Source organism: Gobius niger, assembly GCF_951799975.1.
Source record: "Gobius niger genome assembly, chromosome: 6".
In the NCBI taxonomy this organism is placed as follows: Eukaryota; Metazoa; Chordata; class Actinopteri; order Gobiiformes; family Gobiidae; genus Gobius; species Gobius niger.
This window is the reverse complement of record NC_136857.1, coordinates 27,789,862-27,805,573: the sequence shown is the minus strand read 5'-3', so window position 1 is coordinate 27,805,573 and position 15,712 is coordinate 27,789,862.

Below are 15,712 nucleotides of genomic sequence, written 5' to 3'. Positions count from 1 at the left end.
TTTCAAGGTATGGATGTTGATTTGAAAAGGTTTCGGGAATACAGTTCCAGGTCTTTGCACCCTGGACTGACAGGACGTGTTGAGTGAGAGTTCCCAGTCTCCTCGTGTAGAGCCACTGTTAGATTTTATCAGCTTATTCATTGGTGGAGGAGCCAAATGGTCGAGAACTTTGTAGATTAAGCGGGAAAATGTACACTACCGCTCAAAGTTTTGGAGTCACTTAAAATGTCCTTGATTTTGAAAGAAAAGCTTTTTTTCATTGAGGATAACATTAAATTAGTCAGATATACAGTCTAGACATTGTTAATGTTGTGAATGCCTAGTCTAGCTGAAAACGGGTGATTGATGATCAGAAAACCCTTGTGCAATTATGCTAGCACTGCTGAAAACTGCTGATTAGAGAAGCTATGGAACAGGCCTGGTTGACCCCGAACTTTGAATTATATACAGTATACTACCGTTCCAATATTTGAATAATTAAGTAAGTTAGTAAGTTATATCTATTGAGGATATGACTGTTATTGTAGGAAAAGAGCTAATTGTCTAGAATTTTGTTTTGTAGCATGATATACTACTTATAGACCAGCGTAGGAACACCTGAGGTGACACAAAACTCCATATGAGATACTTGGAAAGTTGAATAACCATTGCTTTCAGTCACAATTTTGCCCATTATTTTGAATTATTGAATGCAATGGCAATAGTCCTGATGTGCTTCTCAGGACTCTATGCAAACTCTCCTTTGCATGGAGTTTCTTTCTGTTGACGACATGTGTTCATGTTTTCAAAGGTTCAAATGAAGGTCCAAAGCAGTTCTCCTATATTTCTACAAAAAAGAGCTGGGAGGACGCTCGGAGCCACTGCAGACAGCACCACACAGACCTGGCCATGATCGAAGACGAGTCTGAGAACACCGCTGCGGCTTCTGTTCTCGTGCCAGATCAATGGGCGTGGACCGGCCTGCACAGACGGCCCTGGAGGTGGTCCGACGGCAGCGACAGTCAGTTCACAAACTGGCACCCTAATCAACCCAATAACGCACACGGAAACCAACACTGTGTTTGGGAAGATGACAATCACAAGTGGAATGATATGCCATGTTCTTACAAGCAGAAGTTTGTTTGTCATAGAGGTGACTGAACCATATTTACATATTTTCATACCATACCTTTTAAATCATGTTTTTTTTTTAATTAAAGCTTTATCGTCTGAGACACACCAATTTGGTGTAAAGCTCCAGTCTGATGTCGACCTTTCAGTTCCAACCTACTCCGTGCAGCTAACCAAAGAGGTACATTTTATTTAACTCTTTTTCCCCCTTACCTTTTTACTCATCTTTTATTTGTATTCAATTCCCTTTTCCCTCCTACAGCTCGTTGCAATCTTGAAGGACAAGGGACTCACCGATTTGAATGTCAAATGGACGGCTCCACCTCAGAAGATAAAACAGAAGAAAAACCTTTTACATTTTGAATGTTAAAACTAAGCTGTTATCAGTTTATGGTTGATGGATTTATAAGGAACTCTTGTTTGTTTGTGCAGTGGTATTGGGGTTCCCCTTACAACATCAAAAATGCAAAGGCAGACATAATATATATGTAATATAGGTATTTTATTTTATTCTTTTAACATAAATTTTTTTTTTTTTTAATTAAATGCGTTTGTTTGCCTTTGTTAAATTTACTTTTTTTCATTAAACATTGGGATCGGGAAGAATGGACTGACAGTAACAAAGCTACATCAAGAATAAGGTCTATGATATTGGTTTCAAACCAAACCACTGATTGAACTCACTCGACCCAGTACAGACTAATTCACTACAAACAGAAATTAAACGCAAAACAAGGCAGCAGTGGCTGGCTATTCACTTTATTCCGCCCCGCCCACTTTTGCCACTTTTTGCTTTGTCTCGGCACCTTGTTTTCCAGACACTTCTGGTCGAGCGCGAAGCCTGTTCATTTTAACGGAGAACGAGGGAAAATATTCTCCGCTCAAATCTGATGTTTAGTCGATTGATTTGTGTAAAATGGCCAATGTTCATTCGCACCAACATGTCAACACTGCAGAGTTTCTCTGGGCGGCCTGAAAACGGCGTTGTTTTCGTGTAGTGACTGATTTTATGTGGACTTCTCCAGTCCCATGTTAACAGATAGGAGAAAAGGGGCGGGCACAATAGGTAGCGTTCACGTGACATCACAACATTCTAAAGAGCCTATAGTTTAACATTGAGGTGGAGGTCAACTGACGGTAACTATGGTAACAGTGGTAACTGACAAAATGCATATTTTTATGTCTTTGTTTTTTGGCTCATATCTCAGTCATTACTGAAGGAATCCACATGAAACAAAAACTGTCACAAAGTTCATCTTCTCTTCTGTCGGCACATATGAGCTAATGTCCAATTATTATCTCTAAAAAATGTCAAAAAGTGGTGACAATATGCGAAAACGTGACCATGATGTTGTCCAATAGAAAGGATTTTCAGACCAAAAAAAAAATATCACAGGTTTGTGAATCCAATCACGATCAAATACTGAAGAGGAAAAACATTTGTCCATTTTCGTTTTGGAGATTTCTTCCAAAAACTGCATTTCTCCCATAGAGTTGCATTGGCCCTGCCCTCCATCTGACATTATGACATAATCACATTCCAAATTGTGAACGCTACCTATTAATGGCGGCGCCCGCGTGAGCCTCCGGAATAAGGTGAATAACATCAAAAGTAAAAAACATTACTCATTGGTTCAGCTTCTGTTGCCGGGAACACTACAGTACTAAAAATGTCATGTCCATATGGCTGTGGGACTCTCTACACTCGGTCACATTTCCAGTGAAGCTCCCAACATTTGAAGCCTAGGCATTAATTCAACCAGCATCAACGACCTCCAGCCAATGATCGCTTCCGTGAGGGCCACACATCCACCTCAGCCTATCAGCGTTAGAGCCGCACCTCTGTAGCAGCCCTCGGTCCCGTTTTTAAGCCTCCAGCAATCATGGATCATTCGCTTTCCAGCTGCGCTCCTGCACTCCTTCTAGCCATCCATGCTGACTAGTGATGCGCGGGTAGCGGGCACTCTATGCCTCCGTACACCCATTCATTGAATTCAGTCACAACTTATTCCGTCGTCTTTACAGCAGGTTTTCGGCGTAAATATAGGCTACGTCGGATTTTCATAAAACAAGCAGCGTTTTGCAGCTTGTGATCCAGAGAACGCTTTTGTGGAGCTCATGTCGCCTGTTTTCCACGGCATGTGCGACTGCGTGTGACTTCGCGTCAGGCCTACCTCTGCTCTGCTCTCTTCCTCTCTCCCTCTTGCACAGCGCATTTCAGAGGGAGAGAGAGCAGAACAACGTTGCGGGGCGGGCCGGGTCGGGTTAGAGCCTGCTCCAAATGCGGGACCCATTGCATTGCTGACCGCACGAGTGGAGCAGCTGCACCCACCTGTATAGGCTTACCCTGCTTGCAGCACGGTGCATTCAAAGTAATCATTGTGATAAAACAACCTCTTCACATACTGTAGGCTATACAATGCCAAAACAAGATGCAAAAAACAGCTTTTGCTTTGGTTAACACACATTCACAGTGTAATTTTGTTTTTCCCTGAAAGAAAATGAAATCTTTGTCTTTTATTTAAAGGAATAGTTCACGGTTTTCCCATACTGAGATATGTTCTAACCTGAGCTTTGACGAGTTGATATGTACCTGTCTGGTCTTTGTGCGTGCCCGTGGAAGAACTTTGTCACTTCCAACTTCACCCTTGTTTGGAGCCATAGGAATAGATTGGGAGAGGCCAAATGCTAACAACATCTTTGGTCTTTTTGCATGACTGAGCGCACACACAAAGACCAGACAGGTACACATCAACTCGTCTAAGCTCAGGTAAGAACACATCTCAGTATGGCCTGTTGCTTCAAGGTCTTGTTGCACAGTTACTCTTACTGCACTGACTGTCAGTAGCCCTCACACTTTGTTCACACTTCAATGTGGCTTCAGTGAAAAAGTTGTATTTATTTCTGCAATATTTGTTGCCTTGCATGTATTAAATAAATGTATGGTTTGCAAAAAAATATTTAATCTTTTTTTTTCTCTCTATCACAGCCTGTGGAACGAGCTTTGGTAAAGTAATAGCTAATGCAAAAGGTTACTAATACTTCAAAGTGTATTTTTATAAACTAAAAATTCGACTAAAAGTGTACTGCTAGTAAGCTAAGAGTATAAAAGGTTACTTGAAGTATACTCAAAGTGTACTAGAAGTAGACTAAAAGTAAAAAGTAAGTTAAAAGTATTCTTATGAGTACTTTGAAGTATACTACATGTGGGCCAATTTAGTACATAATGTTAAGTATACTTAACATTATTATATTGTTAAGTATACTTAACATTATTATTAAAGTATTCTTCTTTTTGTTAGAGGACACCAGATTGCATCATGCATAATTTGCATCGTTGTCCCACACTCGCACTCTCCAACACACTCTCATTCATTCTGGCCTATTGTACATGTTTTTAGTGGTAGGGGAAACCGGAGGAGCCGGAGGAAACCTACACAGACACGGGGAGAATATGTCAATTTTAATATTACGAAGTATTTGTCTAAATCAGGGGTGGGGTCTGCCAGAACAATTCCGTTGGCCCGCCAGAGGGTGACCTGCACTGTTTCAATCCTCCCGCAAGTTAAGCAAACACTGTTGTTGCTCGGTGTTTATCCATCACTGTCGTAGCACATCGACTTTCCCAGTTTTCCAACTTTTTTTTGCAAAGTTTGTTGACATCAACATAGGGAGGAGTTAAAAATTGACTAAGATAATAATTTATGCTGAACTGACTACTTCAAAATGATGTAATATTGCATTTTCTTTGAGTTAACACATTTATTAGGTAAAGTCATTGTGCGTACTGTAGATCTGGATCTATATCGCCATGACACTGATAAGCACTCGTTTTGCCGTAGTAGAAAGTAACAAAACAAAACAAACAACAGTCCAAGTAAAACTACAAAGTGTGGTAGCACTTCCATCAGTGAGCAGAGTGTCATGACCTTTAACAAGTCCAGACTCAGAGGTCACTGACTCACACCTTGACGACCCCAACACTGGGTGACAGTTTTGGGGAGAATACTTTGAAATTGTATTTTGTTACTGAATACTTGCCTCAAAATGTATTTTGTAATGTATTTCGTTACTTTGTCTAATCAGAGTACTGTATTCTGAGTACTTTGAATACTTTTAAAATACTTTGACATTACTTTATTTTTTTTATCTCTTTCAGATTTGACAAAGGTCCTGCACCGGCTGAGCCCTTTGTACAGCATACAATCTAAGTGTACTTCAACGTGCTTGACATTTCACTACTCATAACCAGACACTGCTTTAGGATAGTGCTTTAACAACAACACTAAATCCATGTGCTTTACAAGCGGGGTGGCTAAAAAAAGAGAGAAAGATTAATACAATACAATTATTAAATGCATAATATAAAAAATTGGGAAATAATCAATATAAAAGCAAAATATGCTATTAGGTATAATAGCATAAATGTCAATAAAATGTTAATAATAGATTATTATTATATGAATTTATGTGTGGATGTGCTTCATCCTTTAAAAAATGTTCTTGACTCTGCGTCGTGCATTATGACTCTCCAATGCATGGCTCCTCATTGTTTAACCCTGACTTTTAAAATGTGTTACAAGACTAGGATGCCTGTGTAGTTGATTTCATCTACAATATTCGAGCTGCTAACCCTTAACACCCTGTGGCTATGCGCTACAGGAAGGCTTACTATGACAGCTGTTAGGGTGCATCATACGACCCATATTTTTTTTAACTTCAATGGATCATTTTGTCCCTAGTCTAGTTTTGTTACATATAAAAAAAGAAAATGTATGGCAAAGTTTGGTGAAGTTTGAAGTACATTTAGGTGGTCCACTATTCAAATGAATGTTTTGTCAAAATATCGAAAATTTGCCATTTAGCGCATATTCCCAGTTTTTCCAGTTAGGGTCTAGTCTGAGGAAAGGTGCTTAAGAGTGGGTTACCGTGTCCGAGGGGTGTGCAGGGTGTCCCTGGAGGTCCGGAGGAGCCAGGGGGCTGAGTGTATGCAGGTAGGCGGGTTTGGGGGTGCCCTGACCGGGGTAGGGTTAGTGGATGAGAGGCGGGGTGGTTGTGGTGGGTGTTGGGGCCTGGCTTGAGGTCTTGGGACAGGGATGGAGGTCTCAGCCCCGTCCTGAGGCTGCTAGGTCTGGGCTGGAGGTCTTAGACCCGGCCCAGAGCTGATGGGAGTGTTGGAGGTCTTAGACCCAGCCTGGAGCTGTCGGGAAAAGACTGGAGGTCTTAGCCCCACCCTGAGGTTGTTATTGTCAGGCTGAAGGCCTTAACCCTGGCTGGAGGTCATAGACCTGGCCCGGAGCTGTCATGAGCGGGCCCGTGGTCTCTGCCCCAGCCTGGAGCTGTTGGGAGCGGGATGGAGGTCTCAGACCCCTCCTGAGGCTGCTAGGACCAGGCCCAAGGCATCAGACCCGGCCTGGAGCTGTCAGGAACGGGCTGGAGGTCTCTGCCCCAGCCTGGAGCTGTCGGGAGCAGACTGGAGGTCTTAGCCTCACCCTGAGGCTGTTATTGTCAGGCTGAAGGCCTTAACCCCAGTCTTGAGGCTGCTAGGGCTGGGCTGGAGGTCTTAGACCCGGCCTGGAGCTGTCATGAGCGGGCCCGTGGTCTCTGCCCCAGCCTGGAGCTGTCAGGAGTGAGATGGAGGTCTCAGACCCCTCCTGAAGCGGTTAGCACCAGGCCCAAGGCATCAGACCCGGCCTGGAGCTGTCAGGAGCAGGCTGGAGGTCTCTGCCCCAGCCTGGAGCTGTCAGGAGCGGGTTGGAGGTCTCAGACTCTTCCTGAGGCTGGTAGGACCGGGCCCGAGGTATCAGACCCAGCTTGGAGCTGTTAGGACTGGAGGTCTTAGCCCCGGCCTGGACAGGAGGTAAAAGCTTATAGCACCTGGTATTCTCAGGCGGTCTCCAATCCAAGCACTAACCAGGCCTGACCCTGCTTAGCTTCCAAGATCAAAAAATGGTCTGGATTGTTGGCGCTCAATGTGTTTACAGTCAAAATGTGCTAAATTTAACAGCCCTGTAATAACAGTTTGTGAAGGTTTAATACAAAATATTTTGTAAAAACTTACTTTCAAAGATTGCAGCACATAACATTCAGCTTAATGAATTTTGCATATGCTTCATAATACAAATCGTCCTTATTGACATGGACCCCCTAAACAATATTGGAATTAGACAAAAAATGGTAGAAATTCTTTTTATGACCAAAGGAATGTTTTAATACTGGGGACATGATAATTGGTTGACATTGGGGCGTTTGATGCACCCTAACAGCTGTGATAGGCTTAAGATATGTGGAATAGAACGCAAGAATCATGCGGTGGGAGTTTTACACAGATAATCTTTTTCAATCTACACCATGAAAGCAACCAAATATCCAGGGCATAAAATGTATGGGCGGAGCTGAAAAGGCATGTGCACCTAAGGTGGTCTACAAATGTGTCTCAGTTAAACCAGTTCTGTTTGGACGAATGGACCAAAACTCTTGCCAACTATTGTGAGAAGCTTGTGGAAGGAAATGCAAAACGTATGATGCAAGTTATACAGTTTAAAGGCAATGCTACCAAATATTAATGAAATCTATGTAACATTTGACTTTATAAAAAGTAATATAAAACCATGTAGAAAATTCACTCTCATTCTTCTGGCATTTAGAAAATAGAAATAATAAAAACAAATGAATTGAATAATATGATTCTCTATAACGACTGTTCATGAGGTAGAATTGACAATGAAGCTATAGCTGTACTGATGTGAACATCATCATAAGGCTTTGGAAATCCTCAATATATTGTTTTAAAAGAATACAATAAGTGAGGGAAATACGACACTTTTCTCGACTATCCATAATATGAAACCAACACTTTTTCCAAAACTCACAGACTCCTTGTCTACTATTTGCGCAACAGGAAGTCTTCTGATTTGATTAGTCAAATGTATATTTTTGAATGAGAAGACTGAGGAACCGAGTCCAAACAACATATTTAATGCCAGACACATGAACAGGCTTGCAATATCCACATCTAATTTTCTCTTGGGATAGTTTCTTGCTCAAAAGCACCAAAATGGATATGTTTGTTCTCCTTTTACTTCTCTATGGTGAGTACAATGTGTACAGTGAGGACCATGTCTTTAAAGATGCATTGAATTTGTTTGAATATGTTTCTTCTGTGTTTCTCAGGTTGTGAAGTGGCTCTGTCCTTCCACAGAGCGATCTTTGAGTACCACATAATCCACTTGGAAAAGACCTGGTTTGAGGCGCGACAATACTGCAGACAGCACTACACCGACCTGGCCACGTTCAGGGACATGGACGACATCCACAGTTTCAAAAGACCCAGTTGGTTTACTAACGTTGCCTGGATCGGACTGTTCGATGACCCTGCTTCATGGAAACAAGTGATGAGCAACGACTCCAACTCCTGGAGGTGGTCAGTCACTGGGACCACCAGCCCTGGAGGGTACCAGAACTGGCTCTCTGGTGAGCCGAAAAACGCCCATGGCCAAGAATACTGTGTAGTGATAAAGAATGGACTTTGGGGTGATATAAAATGTGTGGCCCAACTTCCGTTTGTATGTTTCACTGGTAAGTCTTTTTTAAAGACACACTGCAAAACATTTTAGATTATAGATTATGCCATTACCAACAATACAAAATATCATCCAGCTATTGTTAGCCTCATAGTGTAATTTCTCACGTGAATAAACAAACGCCCTAACACTGAGCAGATGAAACAGTGATTTTTTTGTATCAGGCCCAAACGCATATGTCATTAATGAAACTCAATTTAGACTTGCAGTCTTTGCATCGGTGGCTGCAGGACAACCATTTAACCATCAACATTAAGGCCCTATCCACACAAAGTCCTGCTCTGGACTAAACGCAAAAATATTTGTTCAATCTAGTGTATCATCCACATGAACCCCGCATTTTGGGCATCTGTAAACTAACATTTTCGATCCCAGAGTGGAAATATCTCAAAACGGCGTCCTAAGCTGATTATCATATTGTAGTGATTGAAATAATATATAGTTCTTCTTAAAGGGAGGTGGCCGTCTGTTGAATGCAGAAGTAGAATTGTCCACACTGGGTCAGTGCAGAGGTCTGGTGGAGACTGTCCGTCCTCAAGGTATGTTTGGCTGTTCAGGGGGATGAGGCTGAGCACTGTCGGCTGTTTTGTTACGTACTCTCTCTAACATATTTACATGTCTGCTTTGGTTGACGAATTCGGTTTCCGTTCATGTTTTCAAAGGTTCATCTGGAGGGCAAAAGCAGTACACCTACATTTCTACAAAAAAGGTCTGGGAGGACGCCCGGAGCCACTGCAGACAGCACCACACAGACCTGGCCATGATCGAAGACGAGTCTGAAAACACCGCAGTGGCTTCTGTTCTTGTACCAGACGTGTGGGCGTGGACCGGTCTGTACAGACAGGCCTGGAGGTGGTCCGACGGCAGCGACAGTCAGTTCACAAACTGGGGGCCTGTTAACCCTGATAATTATCTCGGAAACCAACACTGTGCCTGGGAACAAGATCCTAAGGGGCAATGGTGGAATGATGCACCGTGTTCTTCCAAGAGAAAGTTTGTCTGTCATAGAGGTGACAAATCTGTTTTTCAATATCTTGTCACAAACCTTTCCTTTTGTCTGAACTTGTTTTTTGCCAATTACAGCTTTAATGACCGAGACGCACCACTTTACCATGAAACTCCAGACTGATGTCCACCTTTCAGATCCAACCTACTCCAAACAGATGACAACAAAGGTACAATTTGTTCTTTACTCTTTTTCTTACCTTTTATTTTTTACTCATTTTGGACTTATTTGTAATCAGTTTCCTTAATTCTCCCTTAAAGCTCATCTCAATCCTACAGAACAAGGGACTCACTGATTTAACAGTCAAATCGAAGGCACCACCTCAGAAAATGAATAAAAACAGAAAGTCTCTGGATTTTGAATGTTAAAAGTAAGCATTTTAAGACCTATGGATTGGCAAGAAACTCTGTGTGTAAATCATAGACACTGCAGGTTTCAAACAAGCAACCAAGAGTCAGAGTCACATTAACTCAAGAAAATATATTAAAAGTAACTCCTACGAGTTTTATCAGGCGGTACCTTTGATCTTTGTTATTTTATCAGAGTCTGTACACTTGACTTTAACAAGCAGTTACTTGTCACTACTTGTCACAGTAAAAAATGAGGTGACAAAACAAATAAAATAGAAAATTGCAAAAAAAATTAAACAAAACTCAACTTTCTTGTATCGCACCACAAACGTGTGCACGTCTCCGTGGGCGAGCGCAAAATTTCACATGCACGAGTGCCGCCTGTCGCCTAGTGGAGGGAGGCAGGGGAATTTTCGCCTTGTCGCGCTCGCTCCATTGGGAGTGAATTGAAGAAGAGCGACATCGCCTGTCCAAAAGTGAACTTGCCTTCTTAATATCAATTCCGAAACGGCATTGATATTACATTTCTTTTTTTGGTACACATTTATTACACCTTGTACAGCTTTGTTACGCCTACATGTTGCATATCTTCGTTACACCTTGTTAACCTTTGTTATGGGCTCTGCACTAGAGACCTGCATGAGACGGAAAATCCCGCGGGACTTGCAGGACCAGACATAAATCTCGCGGGAGCAGGTGGGATTCAAACTGCCCCGGGCGGGAGCGGGCTGTCAGACTAAAACATGTTGGGTCCCAATCGTCCCGACATGTCTTGTATAGAGAAAACAAAGGCTTGTTGGCCACACGTAGAGCAGCCTTTTACACGTCACCTCCAGTGGACACCGGGATGATGCAGAATAGATACCACACGGTGCGCACCTTCACTGGCTGCTTTTGCTCTGCACTAACCAACTGGACTTACAGCTGAACTACACACTGTTATCTCTTGGCGCAGGTCAATTAATAACTTGTCAAAACCTCCCTCAGGCTCATCAGGAGCGGGCGGGAACGAGACTGAAATCCATTCCCCTGCAGGTCTCTACTCTACACACAGGAGTGGATTTTGCTCTTCTTCAATTCACTTCCAATGGAAGTTCCTCAACATCTGCACCTCTGTTACCACTTGTGCGTTACTCCTCTTCTCTCATGTAACACAGGTGTACGACATGTAGGTTTAAGGCTAACAAAGGTGAGCACGGTGTACAACATGCAGGCGTATGTGTAGCAAAGGTGTACAGGTTGCAACAAAGGTGTAACAAAGGTGACTTTGAATAAAGTATAACATTTTGTGCCACTACTTATGTATCTCTTTGAGTATAGCCATGACTTTGTATCATAGAAATCTTATGTTTTGTCATTTTTTCACTTTGTTATGTTCATATTTTTATGACATCAAGTTGAAGTAGTAAAATGCCCTTCTCAGATTGTAATATTCCATGCTGTTGTACTGTGTCAGTCCTATGTAGCAGATAGATAATTAATAAACTTTACTCAATCAGACCACCAGCAGACTTTGCTTCTACTCACTTTTGAACTACATGAATCCAGGATACTTTGCCTGATTAGTTATTAGAAATACTATCGTTATAATGAGCCTATAGGAACTAATGAGCCTATAGGAACTAATGGACGTGCTAGTCAACCTTAATAAATGCGATCAGAAGGGGTGCAATAATGGCCAGCATCAGGAAAACAGACTCTCTGGGTGATACATTTCAGGACCATGGACAGCTCCAACGTCATTCTGAAATCTCACATTGCTAGTTTTTTCTTTATTTCTTTTTTTTCTTTTTCAAATCACTGTACAGAGAAGGACCCCAACAGCGCAAAAAAAAAAAAAATGCTGCTACTTAAATAGAATAGAACAATACAAACATGTTTTTTAACTGTAGTGTTTGTTTGAGCCGCGAGGCTGAACCCTAACATTAGCATCGAGGACGTCTCTGTGTGTGCCCCAAAATGTTTTGCATTGAGATGGAACAACAACAACTCTATTTTTATCATTATTTTCCGAGTGGTGGAGCTGTATGCCTGAGGGGGCGTCACAAGAGGAGGTGACTGCACTGATGGGAACGCTGACATTCATTTCCTCATTTACATTGTGCTGCTTTGCGTTCTTTCTTAAGCCTTAGGCTCTCACAGGTCAAACTCAAAACTTTATTTACCCCATCGTGAGCTAAACCATGTTCACGTCTCGAGAGAAAAAGCGTCTGCATTTTGAGACACAAGATCTGGCCCGTTTTTGTTATTCAAACACTTTGGGCTAAAGTGTTTCAAACACTGTTTAATAAAAGCATTTACAACAACTTGAAATCACCCCATTCGTTTGAAATGTAGATATTTATTTTATTTAGACTCAAAGAGGCACAAGTATCTACTGACAACTACATTCACTGGACTGTCAGGAAGCTGAACTCTCCCTTCGCCTCCCACTGCTGCCCCCTATTGTACAATATCTATGTATTTGATATGGATCTGTATTTAATGATCGTCTTTTTTCACCAAGGGTTTGAGAGTAACATCATTTCAGTTCTCTATAAATATTGTCATGACGGAGAACTGATGATAAAGCTATAGCTGGACTGAAGTGAACCTAAATATCATCATAAGGCTTTGGAAACCTAAAATATACTGTACATATAAGAATACTTGGCAACAAGAGAGGGAAACGAGACACTTTGAAAATTGAATGATAAATTGTGCGATCAATTAGCTCAGTAAGAGAAGATGTTCTTGACGACCACCGACACGAAAACGTCAGTTTGTTTTCATAACTCGCAGACTCCTTTCCTACTATTTGCGTACCAGGAACAAACTCAGTCTTCTGATTTGATTAGTCAAATGTATATTTTTGAATGTGATGACCGAGGAACTGAGCTCAAACAACATATTTAATACCAGACACATCAACAGGCTTATGATATCCACATATCCTCATCTCTGGGGTAGTTTCTTGTCCAGAAGCATCGAAATGGACGTCTTCATTCTCCTTTTACTTCTCTATGGTGCGTACAAATTTTGCAATGAGGACCATATTTTTAGAGATGTACTGAATGTGTTTAAATGCATCTCCTCTGTGTTCTCAGGTTGTGAAGTGGCTCTGTCCTTCCACAGAGCGATCTATGAGTACCACATAATCCACTTGGAAAAGACCTGGTTTGAGGCTCGACAATACTGCAGACAGCACTACACCGACCTGGCCACGTTTAGGGACATGGACGACATCAACAGTTTCAAAAGACCCAGTTCCTTCACTGACAAGGCCTGGATCGGACTGGTGCTATGTGTGAAAAAAGCATGATACCCCCTTTTTAAATAAACTTTTTAAAAGTCTCTTGATCTTTAAAGAAAACTGCTCAATTTTCTTTTCCTGCTCATTGACATTTCATAATGTAGCCTACAATTATTAAGATAGCATAACCCTTTATTTAAACATTGTTATTTCTGTTTAAAGGATCTATATCATGCTATTTTAGCCATTCCAAAGTTAAGTATAGGCATTTATATGATATATTGTACCTCTACCACTATGGAGCACTCATTTTTGTGATAAATAGAAGTGTTTTCTGGAGGTATTTTTCGAACCCGGAAGACACAACGCTTCGATTCAGTTAACTCCGCCCCCTCTCTCCGCACATACAACTTTACCGTAATATAAATAAACAGCAATAAGTGAAGTTACTTCACGATGCAGTTATACGGAGTTGACATCTGCAACACAGCTTCATAAATGGCTAACACACATGCTAATATGCTAACACACAAGCTAACCCGCGTTTGGACTGACTCACCGCTCTGGTCCATCGCTGTTTACATTATGGGACTCGCGTTGGTTATAAAAGTTAATCCACTTTGATTCAGGCGAAGTTTCACCAAACATCCATCAAGAGACAGTCACAGAAAAACACCATTTTGGTGATAGTTGAATAAACTCCCGTCCTCGTAGACAAACGCGCTTCTTTTTCTCCGTGACATTATCGGAGCCAAATTAAAATTAAAATCAGGCTGTAAGACATTGCATTACAGACGTCGAGCACTACCGTTCCGCTGTGACGTCCCAACTGAACAGGTCAGTCGTTCACCAGGAGAGGGAGGCGCAGCTGCTCAGAGAGCAGGATTCAGGAGGATTGCTGAGAGCTGCACGAATGAAGCCACAAACCACTCTGGGGGTGTTTTTGATAAGGAAATAGCATAACAACATGGCTAAAAGCTCTAAAAAGTCGATTTTGCATGATATAGGACCTTTAAGATATTCCTTGTCTGCTCTCAAAAGTAAAGTTTTCAAAATTGTTTTAATTTTATTGTCTTCAGGCCTCTGAGACAAGGGAAATGGGCGGAGTTAAATGGTCCGCTCAGAGCAGAGTGAGAGAAAGGCACAGGAGCCGACCGGAGGAAAGTGGGAAACTCTGTTTTAGTGGAAGAAAACTCCACCGCGTCCTCTTAAAACACAACACGCGGCCTTTGTGAAGCAGCAGAGATGGTCAGGAAGTCGCTGCTTCTCCGCTGGTGTCATTTCACTACGGAGTGTCTAAAGCGCTACTAAATTGGCCGCACGTAGGGGGGACATGGAGCGGCGGACTTAGTTGAATTAATTCTGAACAGAAGTTTCTCTTAATCAACTCTTCTGACTGTGTACTGCGGTCTCTTTGTCTCTCTGGCCTATTGTACATGTTTTCAGTGGTAGGGGGAACCTGAGTACCCGGCGGAAACCTAGCTTGTGTCTCCGTGTGCGTTGGCCTAAAGGCGTTTCTGTGATTTCTATGATTCTAAAGATGAAAACGTGATGTTTAGAATTTTGGAATGTTACATCCCTTGAAACAATGGATAATGCGCTTCTGTATTTTCGGCTCTGTATGGATCAATAAAATCTTTTAGAGAAATATATCTACTGTGAGTTCATCCTGTTGACGAGGCCTGTTCATGTGTTCACAGGTTCAGCTGACGGTCCAAAGCAGTACACTTATATTTCTACAAGTAAGAGCTGGGAGGACGCTCGGAGCCACTGCAGACAGCACTTCAGAGACCTGGCCATGATCCAAGACGAGTCTGAAAACGCCGCTGTTGTCCTCTATAGCTCCAAAACAGGTCAAGATAGAAGCTACCAAGCTCTTCCACGTTTTCCCTATTTAAATATGGTTACGTGAAGTGTTCCACTACAAAGTATAATTACACAAAATTAAACAATGTGGATTTTCTAAGCGGATGAAAGGGGGAACTATATTGCAAGGCCAGGAGTAATTTGGCATCCGCACAGTAAAGTGAAGATTACTGCGCGGATTATTACGTCTTACAATATAGTTCCCCCTTTTATCCGCTTAGAAAATCCACATTGTTTAATTTTGTGTAATTATACTTTGTAGTGGAACACTTCACGTAACCATATTTAAATAGGGAAAACGTGGAAGAGCTTGCTAGCTTCTATCTTGACCTGTTTTGGAGCTATAGTGGAGAGAAGGAGAGGCTAAATGCTAACGCCGTCTGCGCTGTGTTTACGTGATTGAAGGCACGGGTGAAGATCAGACAGGTCCTAAAGAACTCGTCAAAGCTAAGGTAAGAACATATCTCAGTATGTAAAAACGGTGGCCTATTCCTTTCAATAAATATTGAAAAAAATAAAATAAATCTAAATATCCAACCAAAGGATCAAGTGGGTTACAGAGACT